This window comes from Capra hircus, chromosome 13 (assembly GCF_001704415.2).
Source record: "Capra hircus breed San Clemente chromosome 13, ASM170441v1, whole genome shotgun sequence".
Lineage (NCBI taxonomy): Eukaryota > Metazoa > Chordata > Mammalia > Artiodactyla > Bovidae > Capra > Capra hircus.
In genome coordinates, this window is record NC_030820.1 from 74,670,883 (window position 1) to 74,696,192 (window position 25,310).

A 25,310-nucleotide genomic window follows, 5' to 3' on the forward strand; every position below is an offset into this window, starting at 1 on the left:
CAGGGTCTTTTCCAATGAGTCAACTCTTCACATGAGGTGGCCAAAGTATTGGAGTTTCAGCTTTAGCATCAGTCCTTCCAATGAACACCCAGGACTGATCTCCTTTAGAATGGACTGGTTGGATCTCCTTGCAGTCCAAGGGACTCTCAAGAGTCTTCTCCAACACCACAGTTTAAAAGCATCAATTCTTCGGGGCTCTGCTTTCTTCACAGTCCAACTTTCACATCCATACATGACTACTGGAAAAACCATAGTCTTGACTAGACGGACCTTTGTTGGCAAAGTAATGTCTCTGCTTTTGAATATGCTATCTAGGTTGGTCATAACTTTTCTCCAAGGAGTAAGCATCTTTCAATTTCATGGCTGCAATCACCATCGGCAGTGATTTTGGAGCCCCCCCAAAATAAAGTTTGACACTGTTTCCACTGTTTCCCCATCTATTTACCATGAAGTGATGGGACTGGATGCCATGATCTTCGTTTTCTGAATGTTGAGCTTTAAGCCAACTTTTTCACTCTCCTCTTTCACTCTCATCAAGAGGCTTTTTAGTTCCTCTTCACTTTCTGCCATAAGGGTGGTGTCATCTGCCTATCTGAGGTTATTGATATTTCTCCCGGCAATCTTGATTCCAGCTTGTGCTTCTTCGAGTCCAGCGTTTCTCATGATGTACTCTGCACAGAAGTTAAATAAGCAGGGTGACACTATACAGCCTTGATGTACTCCTTTTCCTATTTGGAAACAGTCTGTTGTTCCATGTCCAGTTCTAACTGTTGCTTCCTGACCTGCATATAGGTTTCTCAAGAGGCAGGTCTGGTGGTCTCGTATTCCCATCTCTTGAAGAATTTTCCACAGTTGATTGTGATCCACACAGTCAAAGGCTTTGGCATAGTCAATAAAGCAGAAATAGATGTTTTTCTGGAACTCCTGCCATAGGTATACATATATGCCCTCCAAAGGGTTGTCTTAATGTGAGGAAATAGATGGTGTTTTTCATATAATGGAAGATTATATAATTGTGATAATATATTTTGGGTTTTGATAATTTATATTTTATTTATTATTATTATTATTATTTGCCGCACTGCATGGCATGGGGGAATCTTAGTTCCCTGACTAGGGATTGAACCTATGTGCCCTACATTGGAAGCTTGGAGTCTTATCCACTGGATGACCAGGGAAGTCCCCATGATCATGTTTATTTTTTTTTTAATATGAAAAATAAAAGGTAACCATTAACTCTTATAGAACACCAAAACTAGATAATAAATGACCGTGTTATCAAGCCAGTGGGGAAAAAAAAAAAAAAACAAGAAAAAGGAAGAGAGAAATAACAAAGTAAAATAAGTGGTAAGCCTAAACTGAAGTGGAAGGAATAAAATGAAGCTTTCCATTTTTACGGTAATCTCAAAGGGGCTGAATTGTCCTATGAAAACCCCAAGTGTGCTAAATAGGATTAGCAAACAAAACCCAAGCATGGGCTATTGTTAGGAATACTGTATCAGCCAGAATTGTGTGTAACAGAAACCTGAATCACAGTGGCTGAAGCACAGGAGAAATTTGGTTTCCCTCGTGTAACAAGAGGCAGGTAGGCGGGTGGTGCAGGGAGTAGCTCCGCTGCCACTTCTGCATTTCCCTCCCCGTTGGCCCGTCTGCTGGAGAAGTGGCTGACCTGGTGGCGTGGCTGTTCGCCCTCGCTCCTGCGGGATCTGGGCCCATCCTAGTCAGGATGCCGCTCTCAGTACGAGGCCATGATGGATGCGCATGTCCATTTACCATCAGAGCTGGCCCCTCCTCCATGCACCAGGCTGAGGCTTCTTCCTTCTCTCTGCTGGTCATAAGGGACCCACCTCCCAGTGCATTCAGCCATAGGTTTAAGCCAAGGGGCAGCCAACAGGTGGATGAAATGGGGGTCTGGGCTGCTTACTCATGCAGCTGGCTTCTGCCATCTGGCCCTCCTCTGCTCACTCCTGGACACTTCCGAGGTGGGTGAGGCCATGTTGGCATGTTTGGAGCAGTCTCCCCAGAAAAGACTCCTTTCAAATCACTGAAGGTGGCCTTTCCCAGAGGAGTGGGAAAGGGGCCCCACTGCCTGGGGAAAGAGACTTTAACCAGCTCCTTTGTTATAAAGGGGAACAGACACTTTCCATACAATACAGTAATTTTACTCCTATGTATTTAAGAAGAGAAATGAAAACCTAAGTCCATACAAAGACTTGTACACAAATCCTCATAGCAGCTTTATTCACTGTTGCCTCAAACTGGACATAACACAAATATCCATTAATGAGTGAATAAATCAACAAACTGTGTTATATCCTTACAATGGGATACTACTCAGCTCTAAAAAATAACGGACCATTAATACACCCAACAACATGGATGAATCTCAAAATGATGATGCTAAGTGAAAGAACTGAGAAAAGAGAGTAGTTCACAGGGTTTGATTCCATTTATGTAATACTCTAAAAATGCAAACTAACCTACGGTGACAAAGTAGATCGGACGTTGTTTAGGGGTGGCGGGGTGGGAGACAGCGGTGGGGAGGGGGCACAGAGGCGCACAGAAAGCTTGTGGAGATAATTAGAATGGAATTGAAGTTTCATGGGGGCAGGGGAACGTCCTGAGCCATGGCAAGACCTTCAGTTAGGGACTGCTGAGGTTGGGCGGTGCTGTGGCATTCCCCAAATTATGGGAGAAAGAATTGTGCTACGTTATATGTGGAATCTAGAAAAATGGTACTGATGAACCAGTCTGCAGGGCAGGAATAGAGATGCAGACATAGAGAACAAACTTGTGGACACAGGGAGGGAAGGAGAGGAGAGAATTGAAAGAGCAGCATTGACATAAATATATATATGTATATATCATACATATGTATGTATGTATATATGTGTATATTGACATATACAAACATATATATATATATATATATATAATATCATGTGCAACCCAGGTGGTGCTAGTGGTCAAGAACCTGCCTGCTAATGCAGGAGATATAAGAGACGTGGGTTCGATCCCTGGGTCTGGAAGATCCCCAGGACATGGCAACTCACTCCAGTATTCTTGCCTGGAGAATGCCATGGCCAGAGGAACCTGGCGGGCTACAGTTCACAGGGTTGCAAAGAGTCAGACATGACCGAAGCTTCTCAGCATGCATGCATGTGTAAAACAGACAGCTAGCAGAAAGCTGCTGGATAGCACAGGGATCTCAGCTCTGTGCTCTGTGATGACCTAGAGGGTTGGGAGAGAGGTTCAAGAGGGAAGGGATATATGTATGTGCTTAGCTGTTCAGTCGTGTCTGACTCTTTGTGACCCCATGGACTGTAGCCTGCCAGGCTCCCATGTCCATGAGATTTGCCAGGCAAGAATACTGGCATGGGTTGCCATGCGTCCCTACAGGGGATCTTCCTAACCCAGGGATTGAACCCAGGTCTCCCACACTGCAGGTGGATTCTTTACTGTCTGATCCACCAGGGAAGCCTGAATATATGTATACATATGACTGATTCATGATGTTGTACAGTAGAAACTGACACAGCATTGTAAGGCAATTATATCCCAATTAAAAAAAGAAAGAACTGTGCTGTGTATTCCTAACTTCATGTGTGGTACAAAGATGACATCTCTTGATTCATCTCCCATTATTCCAGTGTTTCTCAACATTTTTTTTTTAAAGTTATAGCTCCTCCAAGGGGACTTTTAAGATATTTTTTTTCCCCTGTAATAATTGTCCTCCCCATAAAAATTTAATACCACAGATATACTGCATATCTCTTTATGTACTATGGTCCTCTGAGGGCCACAAACCACTGTAATATCTAAAGATTTTTTAAGGCTCTAAGAACCAATTTTCACCCCCTTGGGGGCAATATTTCCCCTGTTGAGAATGCATGTCTATTCTTTTACAAAAAAAATTAAAGCAGGCAGGAAAAAGGTAGTCTTATAATTTAAATGATCTGATTTGTTTCTTTGACAGAAATGCAGTGACACACATAACTGTGAAAAATGCCTCCCCAGCACCGTGCAATAATGTGGGCTAATGAAAATGGGTGGCTGAAAGGAGAGGAGGCTTTGCAAAGCAGACTGCTGTCAGCCAGGGCAGAGAAGTGCTGGAGTCATTCGTGTGCGAGTAACGCCCTCTGCTGGCCATTTTGGGAACATAACCCCCCCAAATTAAATGCCGCCTATTCCTTACCCCAGCATCCCTAACACGTCATTGATAAGCTCTAGGCTTGGGCCTGAGGCTCAGCAAAGTTTAATAATCGCATAGTAATAAGCGGGAAAACTGGCATCCGAAGTCAGTTCTGTCTGAATCCAAAGTCCATACTTTCCTCCTCAGGAGGTTGAGGTTCATTTATTCACCTACAGTTTGCCCAACTGGGGCTTCCCTGGTGGCTCAGAGGTTAAAGTTTCTGCCCCCAATGCGGTAGACCCGGATTTGATCCCTGGGTCGGAAAGATCCCCTGGAGAAGGAAACGGCAATCCACTCTAGTATTCTAGCCTGGAGAATCCCATGGACGGAGAAGCCTAGTAGGTAGCAGTCCACGGGGTCGCAGAGTCGGACACGACTGAGCGACTTCACCTTCACCTTCCTTGTCCAATTGCTCTAACATTGTTTGTTGAAAAGCCTATCCTTCCTCCATTGAATTGCTTCTGCACCTTTGTTTAAAAAAACCAGTTGTGTATATTTGTGTGAATCTATTTCTGGTTTCTCTGTTATATCCATTGATCTACATGTCTATCCATCCGCCAAAGCCACAGTCTTGATTACTGTCGCTATGTAATAAATCTAGTAAGTAGACTGATCTTTCCATTTATTCTTATTTTTCAAAATTGTTTTAGCTAGTCTAGTTTCTTTTTATTTCCACATACATAAACTTTAGAATAATCTGTCTTATATCTACAAAAAGATTCCTGCTGGGATTTTGATAGAAATTGCCTTAAACCTAAATATCAATACAGGGAGAACTGGCATCTTTACTGTGTTGAGTTTTCCAATCCACGAATCAGGTGTGTTTATCTACTTTTTAAGATATTCTTCGATCAGCATTTTGTAGTTTTCAAAATGCAGGTTTGGACATGTTTGGTTAAGCTTACATCTACCTATATTTGAACAATTAAAAGAGGATATCATATTTAAAATTTTGATACCCATATGTTCATTGCTGGCATAGAGAAATACAATTGGGTTTTTATATGTTTCTCTTGCATCCTTTGCCCTTGTTGAACTCATTTATTAGTTCTAGAAGGTTTTTCTGTTTTGTTGCTGTTGTTTTTTTGTAGCTTCTTTGGGATTTTCTACTTAGACAATCATTTATCTGTAAATAGAACAGTTTTATTCTCTCTTTTCTGATCAGTATGCTTTTATTTCCTTTTCTTGTCTTGTTGCAGTGGCTGGAACTTCCAGCACAATGTTGAGTAAAACTTGTGAGAGCAGATATCCTTGCCTTGTTCCCAGTCTTAGAGGGGAAGTATCCAGTCTTTAACCATTAAGTATATTGTTAGCTGTAGGTTTTTATAGATGCTCTTTATCAATTTTCCCCACTTGTATTTTTATGAGAGTTTTGTCATAAATTTCATGTACATTTTGTCAAATACTTTTTCTTCATTGGTGTAAACTGTGTGATATTTCTTAGTTTGGTAATATGGTGAATTATATATATTGATTTTGAATATTTAATCAGCCTTACATCCTTACAATAAACCCCATTGTATAAAATTATTTTCATATACTCATGTCTTTGCATATAATTAATAAATAATTCTATTTGCTAATACTTTGCTAAGGATTTGTGTGTCTAATTCATGAGGAATATTGGCTTGTATTTATCCTTTTTTGTACTGTATTTAACATTTTTTTCTTGGTTTTGGTATCAGTGAATGCTAGCTTCATAAACTGAACAGGGAAGTGTTTTTTATTCTTGAATTTTTGGAACAAAGTGTGTAGAACTGGGGTTATTTCTGCCTTAAACATTTGGTAGAATTCTCTAGTGAAACCATCTGGACCTAGAGATTTCCTTTTTGGGAGTTTTAAAATTACAAATTAAATTTCCTTAATTCTATTTCATATTCAGTGAGTTGTGGTAGTTTATATTTCTGGAGGAATTGGTCTGTTTAATCTAAGTTGTCAAGTTTATGCATATAAAGTTGTTCGTAGATTCCCCTATTATCATTTTGACGTCTTCAGGGTCTGTCATGATATCCCATTTCATTACTGATATTGGTAATTTATGCCTATCTCTCTTTTTGTCAGTCTTTCCAGAGGCTTCTGCAATATACCACATTGCCTAAAACCCAGACATGTATTTTAATAACCATCTTTGAATTCTTCAGAGCACTCAGCCTGATGAAATGCCCTTCAGTGACCTCAGGAAATCAATGGTGAATTAAAATTGACTCCTGCCTTGTACTCCTGGGATATCTTGGTGTTTCTGTGGAGTCTGAAGCCAAACTGCATTCCTGTAGCTTAAGGATAGCTCAGGGACCCTCCAGCCTGTTTTGTTGTTGTTGTTCAAGGTGGCGCTAGGTTTGAGATTCCAGAGGCCAGTGGGTGCCATCGGAGACAGACATTAGTTCCCAGGGTGGAGGTTCCATCTAAAGTGAATTTGTCTTTGGGGCTCAGATAGAGTCCACATGGATATATCATCTGTTGTATGTTAGGAATCTCCAGAAACAAAAATACAAGGGGACACACACACAAGAAGTAAGACTTCTTACTCAGACTTCCCTGGTGGTCCAGTGGTTAAGAATCTGTCAATGCAGGGGACACAGGTTTGATCCCTGGCCCGGGAAGATCCCACGTGCCATGGGGCAGCTAAGGCCGCGGGCTGCAACTGCTGAAGCCCTCATGCCCTGGAGACTAGGGTGCTGGTCGCACCACGACCGGAAGGTGCCCCTGCTGGCTGAAACTAGGGAAAGCCTGTGCAAGCAATAGAAGACCCATTCACAGCCAAAAATAAAGACACAAAGACATCTTTAAATTAAAAAAAAAAAAAGACTTCTTTACCAGTACTCTGGAAAGAGGTAGAAGGGCCTCAGTTAGGGAATTGGGCCAGAAACAACTCTTGGTCTTTCTGTTCAGAGTGTGAGAAATTTGCATGGTGTTACCCTTTGTGATGGAGAAGACAATGGCACCCCACCCCAATACTCTTGCCTGGAAAATCCCATGGACGGAGGAGCTTGGCAGGCTGCAGTCCATGGGGTCGCGAAGAGTCGGACACAACTGAGCGACTTCACTTTCACTTTTCACTTTTGCGCATTGGAGAAGGAAATGGCAACCCACTCCAGTGTTCTTGCCTGGAGAATCCCAGGGATGGGGGAGCCTGGTGGGCTGCCGTCTCTGGGGTCGCACAGAGTCGGACACGACTGAAGTGACTTAGCAGCAGCAGCAGCAGCAGCAGCAGCACCCCTTCTGAGAAAGTATTAGGACTGGGTGATGAAGGTTTAGGATAGCTTTCAGAGGAATCAGCTGAGCTCAGAGGAGACAGACTCCACAAGATAGGCCCTATTTCGGGGTGTCTGTGAGAGAACAGTCTAGGCAGGAGGCTAGACCCCACTAAGGAAATTTAATCTCCAATCCTCTAAAGACACTGTGCTTGCTTTATTCTCTACTTCTCTCCAGGTTGTCACTCTTGGCTTCTAAAGATGTGCTGATTGCCCCATAATCAAACAATCATAGTTTAGAATGATAATACTGGTTAATGATAATATAGTTCTTATGGACTGTGTGTATCCCTCCAAAATTTCTATGTTGAAATTCAAACTCCCCAATATTATGATGGTATTAGAAGGTGGGGCCCTTAGGAGATGTGTAGGTCATGAGTGGGGAGCCCTCTAATAAAAGAGACCCTAGGGAGCCCCTCACCCTCTCTGCCATGTGAGGAACAGGGAGGAAATGGCCAGCTCTGCACCAGGAAGCAAGTCCTCATCAGACACTGAATTTGCTGGTGCTACGATCTTGGTCTTCCAGCTTCCATCACTGTGAGAAAAAAATTTGTAGTTTATTAGCCCCCTGGGTCTATGGAATTGTTACAGCAGTCTGAACTGATGAAGACAATAGTATGACCTGAATCTGCCTCTTCCTTTTAAAGATGAATAACCTTAGGCAAGGTCAAGATTAGAAGTCAAGTTGCCCACTCTCTATGCACTGTGGTCATTCCAAATAGTCAAAACAAGTGTCTTAGAAAGTTTCTTCCTAGAAATGTCAACCAAGGGAGTGCCGTCAATCAAAAAGACACACATGCCTGACAGCCTCTTCCCCCAATGGTGGATTTTCTGACCACAAAGAGTTGAAAATATTAAGACAGAAGAGCAGCATAACCTGATCATATTTACCTGTTGATGGATTATTTCCCTATAAGGTCATTTTGATGCGAGGCTAAAGAATCAAATGGTTCAAAACACAGTTGGGTTAAATGATATAATCACAGGACTTGCCCTTAAGTGCTTACATTTTAGTGGAATCAAAATATATATACAGGCTTCCCTGGTGGCTCAGATGGTAAAGAATTTGCCTGCAATGCAGGAGATCTAGGTTCGATCCCTGGATTGGGAGGATCCCCTGGAGAAGGGAATGGCAATCCACTCTAGTATTTTTGCCTGGAGAATTCCAAGGTCAGAGGAGCCTGGTGGGCTACAGTCCATGGGGTCACAAAGAGTCGGACACAACTGAGTGACTAACACTTTCACACTTTCATATATCTATATACATACTTTGCCCAATCCTTTAACTTTCAGATTTCCTCTGTCACCTGGTTTTACTATTTTTTGGTAAACCACATATAGTTGGATTTAGTTTTTTAACTGAGCATTAATCTGCCTCTGCCTTTGATATATAAATTCAATGTGTTCACATTATCTGCGATTACTTTTATTTTTCATTTTTATTTAGTTTACTGTACTTTTTGTTTCTCTTTCACTTTCTTTACTTTTATACTTTGTCAATGTTCATTTCATTATTATTTTTTAATTAGGACATTTTTTTTACTAGGAAATAAAGGAAAAATACAATCAAGAAACTCAGTCATACCAGGCCCAAATGACTAGTGGTCCAAATACTTGAAAAAGTCATCATAGAGATTTTGGATACAGGAAAATAGATGAAAGAGAAAAACCTTGATTTTTACACCAAACACACTTTTGCTAACATTATAATGCAGTTATTTCTATCTGTTTCTTGAGAATTAAATAGTAAACACACACACACCCACACAGAGACAAAATATAAAGAAATAAGAAATACTCATGACCCATTCGATAACATGAAGCTTCCTCTCTGTCTCTCCCTGAATGTAAGCCCCTCCTTCCTGCACAGATGTAAGTGCTAAGCTAGATCTTTGTTCACCATCCACGGGTTTCCCTTTGTAGTTTTACTACTTATTATATATGTGTCCCTAAACAATGTACTGCTGAATTCTTTTTGAACTTTATATAAATGCGATAACATGGTATTTATATTTTCCTTTTTATTAAAATTACTGTTTTAAGATAACAATCTTGATACGTATAACTGAGATTTATTTTTATTGGTGTATAGTACTTCCAGTGCTTTGACAAACCTAGACAGTGTGCTGAAAAGCAGAGACATTACTCTGCCAATGAAGCTCCGTATAGTGACGCCTATGGTCTGCCCAGTGGTGACATACGGTTGTGAGAGCTGGACCAGAAAGAAGAAGTGCTGAAGAATTGATGCTGGAAAAGACTCCTGAGAGCCCCTTGGACAGCAAGGAGATCAAACCAGTCAATCTTAAGGGAAATCAACCCTAAATACTCATTGGAAGGGCTGATGCTGAAGTTGAAACTCCAGTATTTTGCTCATCTGATGCAAACAGCTGACTCATTGGAAAAGCCCTTGATACTGGGAAAGATTGAGGGCAGGAGAAGAGGGCATCAGAGGATGAGATGGCTGGATGGCATCACGGCTGCAACAGACATGAACTTGGGCAAACTTTGGGAGATGGTGAGGGACAGGTAGGCCTGGCGTGCTGCAGTCCAAGGGGTCGCAAAGAGCTGGACATGACTGGGTGACTGAACAATAACAATTCCCACTGTATAACCATCAGTTCAGTTCAGTTCAGTCGCTCAGTCGTGTCCGACTCTTTGCGACCCGCCAACATTTATTTATCTAGTCTATTGCCAATGGACATTACTACTTTCTTTTTTTCAACTGTCATTATAAAAACTTGCAACACAGCAATAGACCTTCTCTTACTTGTCTATGGGTGTAGATGTCCAAGAGTTTCTCAAGGGCAGGGTTTTCCTGTGATGGGGGTATTGGTATCCTGGCTGAGTTCTTCCCTCCTGTCCTCTCACTGACAGTGTGGGGTGCTGGGTATCTTTGCTCCTCTCACATACCTGTAGCACACTTAATTATTCTTTGGCATTGCCTTTCTTTGGGATTGGAATGAAAACTGACCTTTTCCAGTCCTGTGGTCACTGCTGAGTTTTCCAAATTTGCTGGCATATTGAGTGCAGCACTTTCACAGCATCATCTTTTAGGATTTGACATAGCTCAACTGGAATTCCATCACCTCCACTAGATTTGTTCTTAGTGATGCTTCCTAAGGCCTATTTGACATCGCATTCCAAGATGTCTGGCTCTAGGTGAGTGATCACACCATTGTGATTCTCTGGGTCTGGAAAAGGTCAGCTTTCATTCCAATCCCAAACAAAGGTAATGCCAAAGAATGCTCAAACTACTGCACAATTGCACTCATCTCACACGCTAGCAAAGTAATGTTCAAAATTCTCCAAGCCAGGTTTCAACAGTACATGAACCACGAGCTTCCAGATGTTCAAGCTGGATTTAGAAAAGCAGAGGAGCAATAAATTGCTGGAGAGGGTGTGGAGAAAAGGAACCCTCTTACACTGTTGGTGGGAATGCAAACTAGTACAGCCACTATGGAGAACAGTGTGGAGATTCCTTAAAAAACTGGAAATGGAACTGCCAAATGACCCAGCAATCCCACTGCTGGGCATACATACCAAGGAAACCAGAACTGAAAGAGACACGTATACCCCAATGTTCATCGCAGCACTGTTTATAATAGCCAGGACATGGAAGCAACCTAGATGTCCATTGCAGACGAATGGATAAGAAAGCTGTGGTACATATACACAATGGAGTATTAATCAGCCATTAAAAAGAATACATTTGAATCAGTTCTAATGAGGTGGATGAAACTGGAGCCTATTATACAGAGTGAAGTAAGCCAGAAAGATAAACACCAATACAGTATACTAATGCATATATATGGAATTGAGAAAGATGGTAACGATAACCCTGCATGCGAGACAGCAAAAGAGACACAGATGTATAGAACAGTCTTTTGGAATCTGTGGGAGAGGGCGAGGGTGGGATGATTTGGGAGAATGGCATTGAAACATGTATAATATCATATGTGAAATGAATCGCCAGTCCAGGTTCGATGCATGATACAGGATGCTCAGGGCTGGTGCACTGGGATGACCCAGGGGGACGGTATGGGGAAGGAGGTGGGAGTGGGGTTCAGGATGGGGAACATGTGTGCACCTGAGGTGGATTTATGTTGATGTATGGCAAAATCAATACATTATTGTAAAGTAATTAGCCTCCAATTAAAATAAATAAATTTTATTTTAAAAAAAAGCAGAGGAACTAGAAATCAAATTGCCAACATCTGCTGGATCATCGAAAAAGCAAGAGTTCCAGAAAAACATTTACTTCTGCTTTATCAACTATGCCAAAGCCTTGACTGTGTGGATCACAACAAACTGTGGAAAATTCTTCAAGAGATAGGAATACCAGGCCACCTGACCTGTCTCCTGAGAAATCTGTATGCAGGTCAGGTAGCAACAGTTAGAACTGGTTCCAAACCAGCAACAGACTGGTTCCAAATCAGGAAAGGTGTATGTCAGGGCTGTATAGTGTCACCCTGCTTATTTAAATTATATGCAGCGTACATTATGAGAAATGCTGGACTGGATGAAGCACAAGCTGGAATCAAGATTTCTGGGAGAAATATCAATAAATATCAATAACCTCAGATATGCAGATGACACCACCCTTATGGCAGAGAGTGAAGAAGAACTAAAGAGCCTCTTGATGAAAGTGAAAGAGGAGAGTGAAAAAGTTGGCTTAAAACTCAACATTCAGACAACTAAGATCACGGCATCCAGTCCCATCTGCTGTTGCTAAGTTGCTTCAGTCGTGTCCGACTCTGTGTGACCCCATAGACGGCAGCCCACCAGGCTCCCCTGTCCCTGGGATTCTCCAGGCAAGAACACTGGAGTGAGTTGCCATTTCCTTCTCCAATGCATAAAAGTGAAAAGTGAAAGTGAAGTTGCTCAGTCATGTCCAACTCTTTGCGACCCCATGGACTGCAGCCTACCAGGCTCCTCTGCCCATAGGATTTTCCAGGCAAGAGTACTGGAGTGGGGGTGCCATTGCCTTCTCATCACTTCATGACAAATAGATGGGAAACAATGGAAACAGTGACAGACTATTTTGGGGCCTCCAAAATCATGGCAGATGGTGACTACAGCCATGAAATTAAAGGACGCTTGCTCCTTGGGAGAAAAGTTATGACCAACCTAGACAGCATATTAAAAAGCAGAGCCATTACTTTACCAACAAAGGTCTGTCTCGTCAAAGCTATGGTTTTTCCAGTAGTCATGTATGGATGTGAGAGTTGGACTATAAAGAAAGCTGAGCACTGAAGGACTGATGCTTTTGAACTGCGGTGTTGGAAAAGACTTTTGAGAGTCCCTTGAACAGCAAGGAGATCCAACCAGTCCATCCTAAAGGAAATCAGTCCTGAATATTCATTGGAAGGATTGATGTTGAAGCGGAAACTCCAATACTTTGGCCAACTGATGTGAAGAACTGACTCATTTGAAAAGACCCTGATGCTGGGAAAGATTGAAGGCAGGAGGAGAAGGGGACGACAGAGGATGAGATGGTTGAATGGCATCACCAGTTCAATGGACATGAGATTGAGTAAACTCTGGGAGTTGGTATTGGACAGGGAGGCCTGGTGTGCTGCAGTCCATGGGGTCACAAAGAGTCAGACATGACTGAGTGACTGAACTGACTGACCCTTAGTCATAGTGACAACTAATTACCCCAGCATTTCCAATCACCCCTCAGAATGCCCAGTGGTTTTAGCGTTATGTGTCCAGAAGTACAACTGTTGAGGCACGGTTTATGTGACTGTTCAGTTTTCACTTATTACAAATACTGGATTGTTGAGATTCAGAGATAGAAGTGGGTTCCCTATATAAATCCAACATACACATAATTCATGTTATACAGTACACTCATGTACTATATAACATATTCATATACTTCAGAAAGTCCTCCCATATATATTCCATGCTGTTGTGGCAATAACTTATTCCTGCTTTGACAAAAGCTGCACATTTCACATTCTATTAAGAACTGAATATTTTATCATCTTTTTTTTGTAACAAGTTTGGCATCACATCTAAAATACAACTTCTATTTTCACAAGAACATTTTCCCACAAGAACATTTTTATCTACGTTCTTAAAACAATACATATCTCCTTATATCTTTGAATACTTTTTGAAAATTTTAACACAATCAAAGAATTCCTGTTGTGCTCAGTTGCTCAGTCATGTCCAACTCCATGTGGCCCCATGGACTGCAGTCCTCCCCAGGCCCCTCTGTCCATGGGATTTTCCAGGCAGAATACTGGAGTGGGTTGCCATTTCCTCCTCCAAGAGATCTTCTCGATTCAGGGATTAAACCTGTATCTCCTGCATCTCCTATATTGGCAGGTGGATTCTTTACCACTGAGCCACCTAGGAAGCCCCAAAGCATTCACAGAGCACTCCTATTTCATTTTCATATTACTTCTCTAATTACAATTAACTATGACCTATTGAACTTCCCTGGTGGCTCAGATGGTAAAAGTGTTTGCCTAGAACACAGGAGACCTGGGTTCGATCCCTGGGTTGGGAAGATTCCCCCTGGAGAAGAAAATGGCAACCCACTCCTGTACTCTTGCCTGGAAAATCCCATAGACAGAGGAGCCTGGTAGGCTACAGTCCGTGGGGTCACAAAGAATCGGACACGAATGAGCAAATTCACTCTCACTTTCACTTTCACAACCTATTGATACTTTCCTGCATGTTGACATAATTGTGGTTCTGCTCTGTGATTTTGCTGGTGTTCAGTGAGCATGACCTGCAGTGGAAAGTGTTTGTGGGAGTTTTCTCCTCATGTGTTTTTCTTTGATGTTTGGTGAGTGCTGACCTCTGGCTGGAGCTTTTTCTACATTCATTACATTCATAGGGTTTTTCCCCCTATGTGAATTCTCTGATGTTTTGTGAGGGCTGACTTTTCATAGAAGGTTTTCCCACATTCAGGACATTTGTAGGGTTTGTCTCCAGTATGAGTTCTCTGATGTACAACAAGGTTGGATTTCACACAGAAAGATCTCCAGCATTCATTACATTTATAGGATTTCTCTCCTACATGCATCCTTTGATGCTGAGTAAGGTTTGACTTCACACAGGAGGTTTTCTCACATTCATTACATATACAGGGTTTCTCTCCTGTGTGAATTCTCTGATGGACGATGAGGGCTGACTTCAGGCAGGAGGATTTTCCACATTCATGATACACATAGGGTTTTCCTACATTCTCTGATGCTCAGTAAGATTGCGCTTCACAAAGAAGGACTTTCCACATTCACTACATTTGTAGGACTTTTCCCCTGTGGACATGCTCTGATGGTGAGTAAAGTCTGTTTTCTTAGGGAAGCTGTCTCCACATCCACATTTATTACAGTCATAGGTTTTCTTCTCTCTGTGAGCTCTCTGATTTTGAGTAAGGTGTGACTTCTCATTTTAAACCCTCCTACTTTCACATACTCATTGTTTAGTTCTCCCAAGCATGCTTTCTGATGTTGACTTAGTTTCAACAGCTTATGGAAGGATTTCTCACACTTACTCCCTTTAAAGTTTTTCTCACTTGTGTTAATTCTCTGATTTAGAGCAAGGTAGGACTCCTTTTTTTTTTTTTATGGCTCTTTCACTGTCATTACACTCACTGGGTTTTTCTGTTGTGTTAGTTCTCTGATGTTGAGTCAGGCATGGCTTTGCATGGAAGGATTTCCCACACTGGTTACTGTCATCAATTTTCTCTCCTGTGTGAGTTCGCAATTTATTACATTTACAGTGAGCTCTCTGAGGTATATGTTTTGACTTTGCATATGAAAATTTCCAATTTTTACTGGACTCATGTAGATTCCTTTCTCCAGGGGTTCTTGGACAAGCACTGAGCTGTAACTTTTGGATAAAGGCTGTTTTTCTGTGAAAGGCTTTCTCATAATGATTATATTCAAGAAGATGCTCCAAAGCTGAAATCTTCTGATGTTCAATAAAGGCCTCAGTTTGCCTGTGGGATTTCTTCTTTTGACCATTTTCACAAGATTTCTTTTCTGTATGAGTTTTCTCATGAACAGTGTCAAAGAACATACATCCACTGAAATCATCAGATTTTTTCTCACATTACTTCTATTATTAATAATTAATTGAGAAACACTTTTCCAATTTGTTACAAATGGGTCATCCTGATGGGATATATATTCTTGAGGTCACTGGATCTGTGGCCATACTAAGTGTTACTTTGAAGGTCTTATTCCTCTCCTTAGTCAGTGTTCTGTTGTTGATGAATAAATCTTGCCTCAAATATTTGTTATTCTCTTGGCTTATTTCTTTCATGTTATTGGTTCTTTGGACTTCTAGAAATATGAAAAATTAACATACATTATAAATCTTAACACATTTCTTAAGAAACAGGTTTGTACATAAATGACCTAGGTTGAGGTGATTCTTAGATTTTAGACATAAACTCCTGGGGTGAAAGAACTCCTAAGCACATATTTATCTTACTCTTTTAGTTGGTACATGAAAACAAAAACATATATGGAAAAAATATATGTAGAAAAGGGGAGAGAAAGAGTAGCTTTGGCTTGTTAAAAAAATGACCTCAAAATGGGTAGAGAGTTTGAAATAAAACCAAGGAATGAGTACACTTCTTTACTCAGAACCTGTACACCCTTCACGGTAATGCTATGACCCCATTATTTAAAAAATGAATCTCCTCAATACGTTAAGTTCCATTTGTGGTTAAAGTTGGCAAGTTAATACTGTCTGTATAATATATTCCAACACTATTTACACAGCTAGGTCACTTTCTATTTCTGCTTCCACGAACAAGGCTGATTTTCATTGCTTTTGGCAATTTTTCAACTTTTTAAAAAAGTTTGGGGTTTCAGCTGCCTCCAATCTGAAATAAAAATGGAACTGACGTTAAATATTTTTCCTCTGGATAATTTGGAAAGGAAAAAAGGAAATGGAAAGGAAAAAGGGAAATGTTGACCACATTTACATTTGCATCTTGGAATTCACTCCATCCTTTTAGAAAACACTTTGTTCACATGCTCCTGGGACACCACTGTGTCCTGATTCTCCCTCTACCATGGTGGGTGCTCTCTCTTGGTCTCTCTTGTTAGAGCCCTACATCTCTCTGACTTCCGAATTCAGTGCTCAAGGGTGTATTCCTTGATCTCTTCCCTCACTGAACCCTCTCTGGTCCCCCCAACTTCCTTGCTGTTCCCTGATTACACCAGGCACACTCCTATCCAGTGGTTTGGCCCCTGATGTTCTCTCAATCTGGAATCTCTCAGATAACCCACAGTTCACTCCATTCCTTCATTTTAAGACTCCATTCCTGAATAAAGTCCTCTTCAAACATCCACCTCCACTGAGAGGCCTTCTCTGATTTTCTTCTGAAACAGGATTCCCTGTCAGTCTCCCTCCCCTTCATCTGACTTTAATTTTTCAGAATTAAAGCAATCAGAATTCAGATTGTTACCAGAATCTTACATATGCATTTGCTATTTGGATCTATTGACAAGAGTAGAGATTTCACTTTTGTATCTCCTGTGACTTAAACAGAAAATGACTGGTGTATAACAGGTCTTAGTAAGTACTTACTGAATAAAATGATGCATCAATAAATGCATAATTACAGGATGTTTGGCACAGGAGGGAAGGCAAAGGATCCCATCATTGAACAGAGAAAAACAAAGAAATAAGGGCCTAGGATGAGAAAGGCAGCAATTGGATTCTACAAAACCCAAGCAAATCTCTCTCTCCAAAAGACAGAAAACAAAGAACATTTATATATGAGAGTGACATTTGGTGGTTTGATATCTAAGAGGTGGTAGTCATCTGTCTTTCAGTCAGTTCAGTTGCTCAGTTGTGTCTGACTCTTCGCGACCTCATTTGCCTTTAGTCACTTCTAAAAGGCTAGAGCCACTAAAAGAGATCCTTAAAACCCACCCTCTGAACTGGCCAGTTTGGATCCAGTTTTCCCCATTTGTCTTCTATCTGACCTCGTTATCTCACCGGGGTGGCTCTGACTTGGGAGTTGTCCCTTTAATACCCACAGTTCTTCTTCTTGCTCCAACTCCTTGCTCCAATATCAGCTCAGGTTGGATAACACTATGACCTGCTTTGGGAAAGGACGTGGGACTTGGCAAAGTTGCTTAGGGTTCAAGCCCTTTGAAGAATCAGAAGGGAGAAGCTTTACGAGCCATACAATGCTGAGGATCCTTTCACTAGGGAGGTGAGAATACAGTATCCTTTCAAGTTCCCTTAAAGGTCTTTGAATCTAAAATCTCAAGCCCCAAACTCATGACAGGCTACAGTGGTTTGGTCCCTAAGACGGAAAATGCATGCTGTCAGGAGTGGCACGGGGGGGACCAGGCTTAACCAGGGACACCATGCACTCATAGTTCTCCAGCATCATATCCTCTGAGCATGGTCCAGCAGCTGTCACGCATCCTGGGTGAAGCCCACCAATGCATCCTTGAAAAACATGGATCCCTGTAATGGCCCAAGGCTCCTCAATCTGCAATGCTCAAGACCAGATGGCACGGAAAATACTTATGGATGCTGATCCTACTGTATTCACTGTGAACAGTTTACCAGAAAATGTTATAAAGGCTGTCTACCATGTACCTCCTGTCATGCTATACGGGTACCTTGGAGATATTGTGGGTTTGGTTCCACACTACTGCAGTTAAGCCACATGAGCTTGGGAGGGAATTCCCAGTGCATATAAAAGTTATGTTTATGCCATTTATTAAGTGTGCAATAGCATTACATCTAAGAGAACAATGCACATGCCTTAACTTATAAAACACATTATTGGTTAAAAAAAAAAAAGCCAACCATTTGGGTCTTCAGTAAGTTGTGATCTTTTCACTGGTGGAGGGTCTAGCCTTGATATTGATGGCTGATCAGGGTGATGGTTGCTGAAGACTGGGGTGGCACTGGCAATTTCTAAAAATAAGAAAACAACAAGTTTTGCAACATAATTGAGTCTTCCTTTCACTAAAGATGTCTCTGTAATATGCAATGCTATTTGATAGCATTTTACCCACAACAGAACTTCTTTCAAAATTGGAGTCAGTCCTCTCAGATCCTCCCACTGCTTTGTCACCTAAGTGTATGCATTCTGAATCTTTTGTCTCTTCAACAATCTTCACAGCATCTTCACCAAGAGTAGATTCCATTTCAAGGAACCACTTCCTTTGTTCATCCATAAAAAGCAACTCCTCATCTGTTCAAGTTTTATCATGAGATTGCAGCAATTCAGCCGCATCTTCAGGCTCCCCCTCTAACTTTAGATCTCTTGCTATTTCCACCATGTCTGAGGTTACTTCCTCCATGGAAGTCTTGAACCCCTCAAAGTCATTCATGAGAGTTGGGATCAACTTATTCCAAACTCCTGTTAATATTGATAGCTTGACTTCTCCCTATGAATCACAAATGTTCTTAAAGGCATCTAGCATGGTGAATGTTTCCAAGAAGTTTTCAGTTTGTTTTGACAAGATCCATAAGAGGAATACTTGTCTATAGCAGCGACTGCCTTATAAAATATATTTCTTAAAGAAATTACTCCTTGATCCGTGGGCTGAACAATGCATGCTGTGTGAGCAGGCATGACAACAACATTAATCTCACTGTCCATCTCCATCATAGTTCCTGGATGAGCAGGTGCATTGCCAATGAGCAACAATATTTTGAAAGGAATCTTTTTTTTTTTTTTTTTTCCCCCTGAGCAATGGGTCTCAATAGTGGACTTAAACTATTCAGGAGACCATGTTGTAAACAGATGTTCTGTCATCCAGGCTTTGTTGTTCTATTTATGGAGCATAGGTAGAGTACATTTAGCTTCATTCTTAAGGATCCTAGGATTTTCAGAACAGTACACGAGCAGTGGCTTCAACTTCAAGTTATGAGCTGCATTAGCTCTTTTTCTTTTTAATTTTTATTTTTACTTTATTTTGCTTTACAATACTGTATTGGTTTTGCCATTAGCTCTTAACAAGAGAGTCAGCCTGACCTTTGAAACTTTGAAGCTAGGCATTGACTTCTCCTCTCTAACTATGAAAGTCCTAGCTGGTAGCTTCCTGACCTCTTTCAACCTTCACAGAATTGAAGAGAGTTAGAGCCTTTCTCTAGATTAGCTTTTGGTTTAAGGAAATGTTGTAGCTGCCTTGATCTTCTATCCAGGCCACTAAACTTTTTTCACATCTGCAATAAGGCTTTCTTATCATTTGCGTGTTCACTGAAGCAGAACTTTTAACTTCCTTTAGGGACTTCTCCTTTGCATTTACAGCTTGGCTAACTTGATTGGCACAAAAGGCCTAACTTTCAGCCTATCTCAGCGTTCAACATTTCTTCCTCACTAAGCTTATTCATGTCTAAGTTTAGATTTAAAATGAGAAATCTGCAACTCTTCCTTTCACTTGAACACTTACAAGGTACTGTTGGATCATTAAGTAACCTCATTTCATAGTGCTGTGTCTCAGGGAATGGGGGAGGGGGTCCATGGAGACGAAGAGAGATAGCTGGTCAGGGGAGCAGTTGGAACGCATACAACATGGATGGATTAAGTTTGTCATCTTATATGGGCAATGTTTGTGGTGCCCCAAAACAATTATAATAGGAACATCATTGATCACAGATCACTGCAACAAATATAACAATGAAAAAGTTCGAAAAATTATGAGAACTGCCAAAATGTGACACAGAGACACAAAGTGAGCAAATGTCATTGGACAAAAGGCACTGGCAGACTTGCTCCATGCAGGACTGAAACAAATCTTCAATTTGTTTAAAAAAAAAAATGCAGTACCTGCACTTCAGTAAAGTGAAGCACAATAAAATGAGGTCTGTCTGTACTTTATTGGAGAAACAAAAACCAGACCAGAATACTCTGCCTCTGTCTTCAGCTGGTGATTCATAAAACAATTTGAGTTCCTCTACATGCTTATATTTCAAATCCTGGAAGATGCTGTGAAAGTGCTGCACTCAATATGCCAGCAAATTTGGAAAACTCAGCAGTGGCCACAGGACTGGAAAAGGTCAGTTTTCATTCCAATCCCACAGAAAGGCAATGCCAACGAATGCTTAAACTACTGCACAATTGCACTCATCTCACACACTAGTAAAGTAATGCTCAAAATTCTCCAAGCCAGGCTTCAGCAATATGTCAACCGTGAACTTCCAGATGTTCAAGCTGGTTTTAGAAAAGACAGAGGAACCAGAGATCAAATTGCCAATATCCACTGGATCATGGAAAAAGGAAGAGAGTTCCAGAAAAACATCTATTTCTGCTTTATTGACTATGCCAAAGCCTTTGAGTGTGTGGATCACAATAAACTGTGGAAAATTCTGAAAGAGATGGGAATACCAGACCACCTTATCTGCCTCTTGAGAAACCTATATGCAGGTCAGGAAGCAACAGTTAGAACTGGACATGGAACAACAGACTGGTTCCAAATAGGAAAAGGAGTACATCAAGGCTGTATAGTGTCACTCTGCTTATTTAACTTCTATGCAGAATACATCATGAGAAACGCTGAGCTGGAAGAAGCACAAGCTGGAATCAAGATTGCCGGGAGAAATATCAATAACCTCAGACATGTAGAAGACACCACCCTTATGGCAGAAAGTGAAGAGGAACTAAAAAGCCTCTGGATGAAAGTGAAAGAGGAAAGTGAAAAAGTTGGCTTAAAGCTCAACATTCAGAAAACGAAGATCATGGCATCCAGTCCCATCGCTTCATGGCAAATAGATGGGGAAACAGTGGAAACAGTGTCAGACTTTATATTTTTGGGCTCCAAAATCACTGCAGATGGTGATTGCAGCCATGAAATTAAAAGATGCTTACTCCTTGGAAGGAAAGTTATGACCAACCTAGATAGCATATTCAAAAGCAGAAACATTACTTTGCCAACAAAGGTCCATCTAGTCAAGGCTATAGTTTTTCCAGTAGTCATGTATGGATGTGAGAGTTGGACTGTGAAGAAATCTGAGTGCCGAAGAATTTGAACTGTGGTGTTGGAGAAGACTCTTGAGAGTCCCTTGGACTGCAAGGAGATCCAACCAGTCCATTCTAAAGGAGATCAGTCCTGGGTGTTCATTGGAAGGACTGATGCTAAAGCTGAAACTCCAATACTTTGGCCACCTCATGTGAAGAGTTGACTCATTGGAAAAGACTCTGATGCTGGGAGGGATTGGGGGCAGGAGGAAAAGGGGACGACAGAGGATGAGATGGCTGGATGGCATCACTGACTCAATGGACATGAGTTTGGGTGAATTCTAGGAGTTGGTGATGGACAGGGAGGCCTGGCGTGCTGCAATTCATGGGGTCGCAAAGAGTTGGACACGACTGAGCGGCTGAACTGAACTGAATTGACATGCTTATAACTGTCCTAGTCAGAACCTGGGAAGACCTGCCAGCGCAGCAGCAGCTGTGGCTAAAAGTTAAGGCCTTTGGGCTTGGGCTTAGGGAACATGAGTCATGGAAGGGCCACCACACTCCTGATCCCAAGGATTAACCCTGATCCTGAGGGTTAATGCTCAGGAGGACATTCCCTGTAAAAAGCTAGGAACTTCAACAAAGACCTATTGTAAAGCACAGGGAACCCTATTCAATACTCTGTAATATCCTATACGGGAGAAGAATCTGAAAAAGAGTAGCTATGTGTATATATATATAACTGAATCACTTTGCTGTATCCCTGAAACTAACACATTGTAAATAACTATAGTGTGTGTGTGTCTAGTTGCTCAGTCATATCTGACTCTTTGTGACCCCATAGTCTAATATAAAATAAAAAATTGAAAAAAAGCAAGGAACTGCCTCTAGATATCTGCATGGACCTTGAAACCGAAAGGGGAGCAGGGTATGGCGCTTGGTCCTCTGATTTGGGCACAGCGTTTGTTTCAAGGCAGCTCTGGGGAAACAGACTAACATGCCATCAAGGAAGAGGCTGCCCCCTTTAGCAGGGGGAAGGGGGCCCCTCAAGTTTTGTTGCCCTCTGTAGAGCCTAAGAGAAGCCAATCTGTACACATAACCCAGTAATTCATGTAAGAGGCCCCAAGTCAGTCCTTTGATTCAGGGGAAAATCTTGCCCAGGAAACAGACCTCTGCACTGCTGAGTATCACACATCAGCTGCCTCCATTGATCTAATGAGGTCTTTACTTTTCTCTTCACCCAGAAAACAACAAAGGGCCCAGATGCTAGAGGGAAAACAATGATCTGAGAAAGAAGCATCAGGAAGAGCAGACTTGAAGACTGCCAAACAAATAGAATGCCAATAAAAAGCAGCAGCCTGAAAGATGAGTATCAAAACCAACAGATTGAAGACTATGAAAACAAATGTAAGTAAGATACTGCAGAGAATACATTTTAAGTATTCCCACTGCTGTCTGCAAATCACATAAGAGAGGCTTATTTACCTAAAAGGAGAAAAGTTGGCTATGAACACAGAAAAAGGAAACACGAGTTTTGTTGCTGACTCAGCACACCAACCAAAAAACCAAAACTCTTAAGAGAAGGCTTGAAAACAAAATGACCCCGATGGCAAAAATGTAGAGACCTTTTAATGCATAAAACATAAAAACACAGAAGAATGGAAATGATGAAAGAAACACAGAGGAGCACATTTGGAGAGAAGCACTGACTATCTCATGGGATTTGGGGGCTACAGAAACAGAGGATGGAGGGAAGGAAATAAACACAGAAAGATCCAACAATGTCCCAGAGCAAGCGGGTTTTCATCTCCACAGGATCCATCCAATTACCAGGCAGGAATTCTGCAACAAGACAGGTAGCCAGACATGTCGCCTAGGGAAATAGCTGAAACCCAAGGGTAAAGAAAAAACTTACAAGAAGAAAAAATAAAACTGGCTACAACAAAGGATCAAGAATCAAGCTGCCACATGACTCCTCCTCTGTCTCCCCAAACGCTAGGAGAGAATACAGATCATCTATGATCTTCTGAAGGAAAGGGATTTCAAACTAAAATTCTATAACCAGCCAGTCAGTCATGGAGTGGGGCAGAAAAAAGGCCCTTTCAGATTCCTAGACTCAGAGGGCGTGTAACCCATTAGCGATTCTGCAGAATACTCCAGAGGCCTCTATTAAAGTTCACCAGAATCTGGGAAAGTAACACATCAAAAGCAATCAATGACACAATAAAAATAAGCTGTGGGCCTTCAAAACCAGAAGAAGACAATAAGAGGAAAGTAAAATAATAACACAGGAAAATACTGGCAAATGAAAAGGATGAATAACAATTGACAAAACACCATGGTTATTAAAAATGCAAAGTAACACTAAGATGTCACTGAAAAAACCTGAGTAATAAGTTAACAATTCACCTGGACTGTGTTCGTTTTCTCCTGCTTCTGGAAAAGTTTAGAGAACTGGGAAGGCAGAGCTGGAGGAAAGGGATAGAGCAAAAAAGTTGGGAGACATATGATCTACCCTGAAGGTCCCCACAGCACTTGGCTAGAAATCCACACGTATTAGCTAACAAGCAGTAACACGGAAGAAGAGTGTCTCTGACCCTTTGGAGGGACAGGCAGGCCGAGGGGACTCTGGCAACCTTGGTGGAACAAGCAGAGCTAAGAGAAGCAGGCTTTTCACCGGTCAGAGTATTTTTTTCCTTATTAGTTCTTACCAAAGAATCTGCCTGTAATGAAGGAGAGCTGGGTTTGATCCCTGGGTTGGGAAGATCCCCTGGAGAAGGGAATGGCTACCCACTCCAGTATTCTTGCCTGGAGAATCCTATGGACAAAGGAGCCTAGGAGAGCTACAGTCTATGGGGTCCCAAAGGGTCAGACATGACTGAGCAACGAACACTAAGAAAGACCTGGTTTAATGCTTCACAGCATAGCAAGGATGCCATGCCATGCTTTTGGCTGTTATTAAACCTGTACATTCTGAAAGTTTAAAAAGAATTTTTTTTCTTTATAATTTGGCTGCTGGGTGGCTTGCAGGATCTTAATTTCCCCGACCAGGGACTGAACCCACACCCTTGGCAGTAAAAGTGCAGAGTCCTAACCCTGGGACCGCCCGGGAATTCCCGCATTCCGAAGGTTTTGATGTCTGGGATCTATACTAAAAAATCCAGTAGAGGAAGGCAGAAGAGGAAAAGTGTACGTGCGTGTTGGTGGTGCGGCAGATATATATGTTGATAACTGAGGAAGCTGTGATAAGTATACAGGATTTCTCTTCCTGGAAAGCCTGCCTCCTGCTACCACCCTCAGCCCAATTCCCTCTCTCTCTTGAAAGCTGGCCCACACCTCCACTGACCAATGGTTCTCCACAACCTCTGGTGTGATGTTACTCAGGTCGGAAGGATCAGGAATTGCTTGTTTCTGGGCTCTCTGTCCCGCAGCGGTTGTGAGGCGTGTCCGTGTAATGTGGGGATCTCCAGGAGAGAGTCCTGCTCCTGGTGGCCTGCCTTCTTTCCTCACAAGAGCTGTATGAGCCAGGGAAAATTTGTTCCTGGCTGGGGCAGGGAGGGGTAAATTCAAACAACCACCATCTTCAGCCCAGGTTCCAGCAACTCTCCCTTGGAGTCAGTTCACCATCTTCTACAATGGAGGTTCTCAATGAGTGGTCCCCGACCAGGAGCATCAGGGACATGTGGGAACTTGATAGAAAGGCAAATTCTTGGGCCCCTCCCCAGACTTCCTGAACCAGAGACTCTGGGGTGGAGCCCAGCGGAGTTACGGGTTTTAACAAGCCCTCCAGGTGTTTCTGATGCCAGCTCCTTTGAGAACCACGGCCAGAAAAATCTGACTTGGGATTCTGTAAACTGCTGCTGGCACAGGTCAGATGGGCAATGAAAGAAGAGTCTAGAAGCCTCAGTTATGCAGTAACCTGAGGGCTTTGAACAGATACTAAGGAATCTCCAAGAGCTTC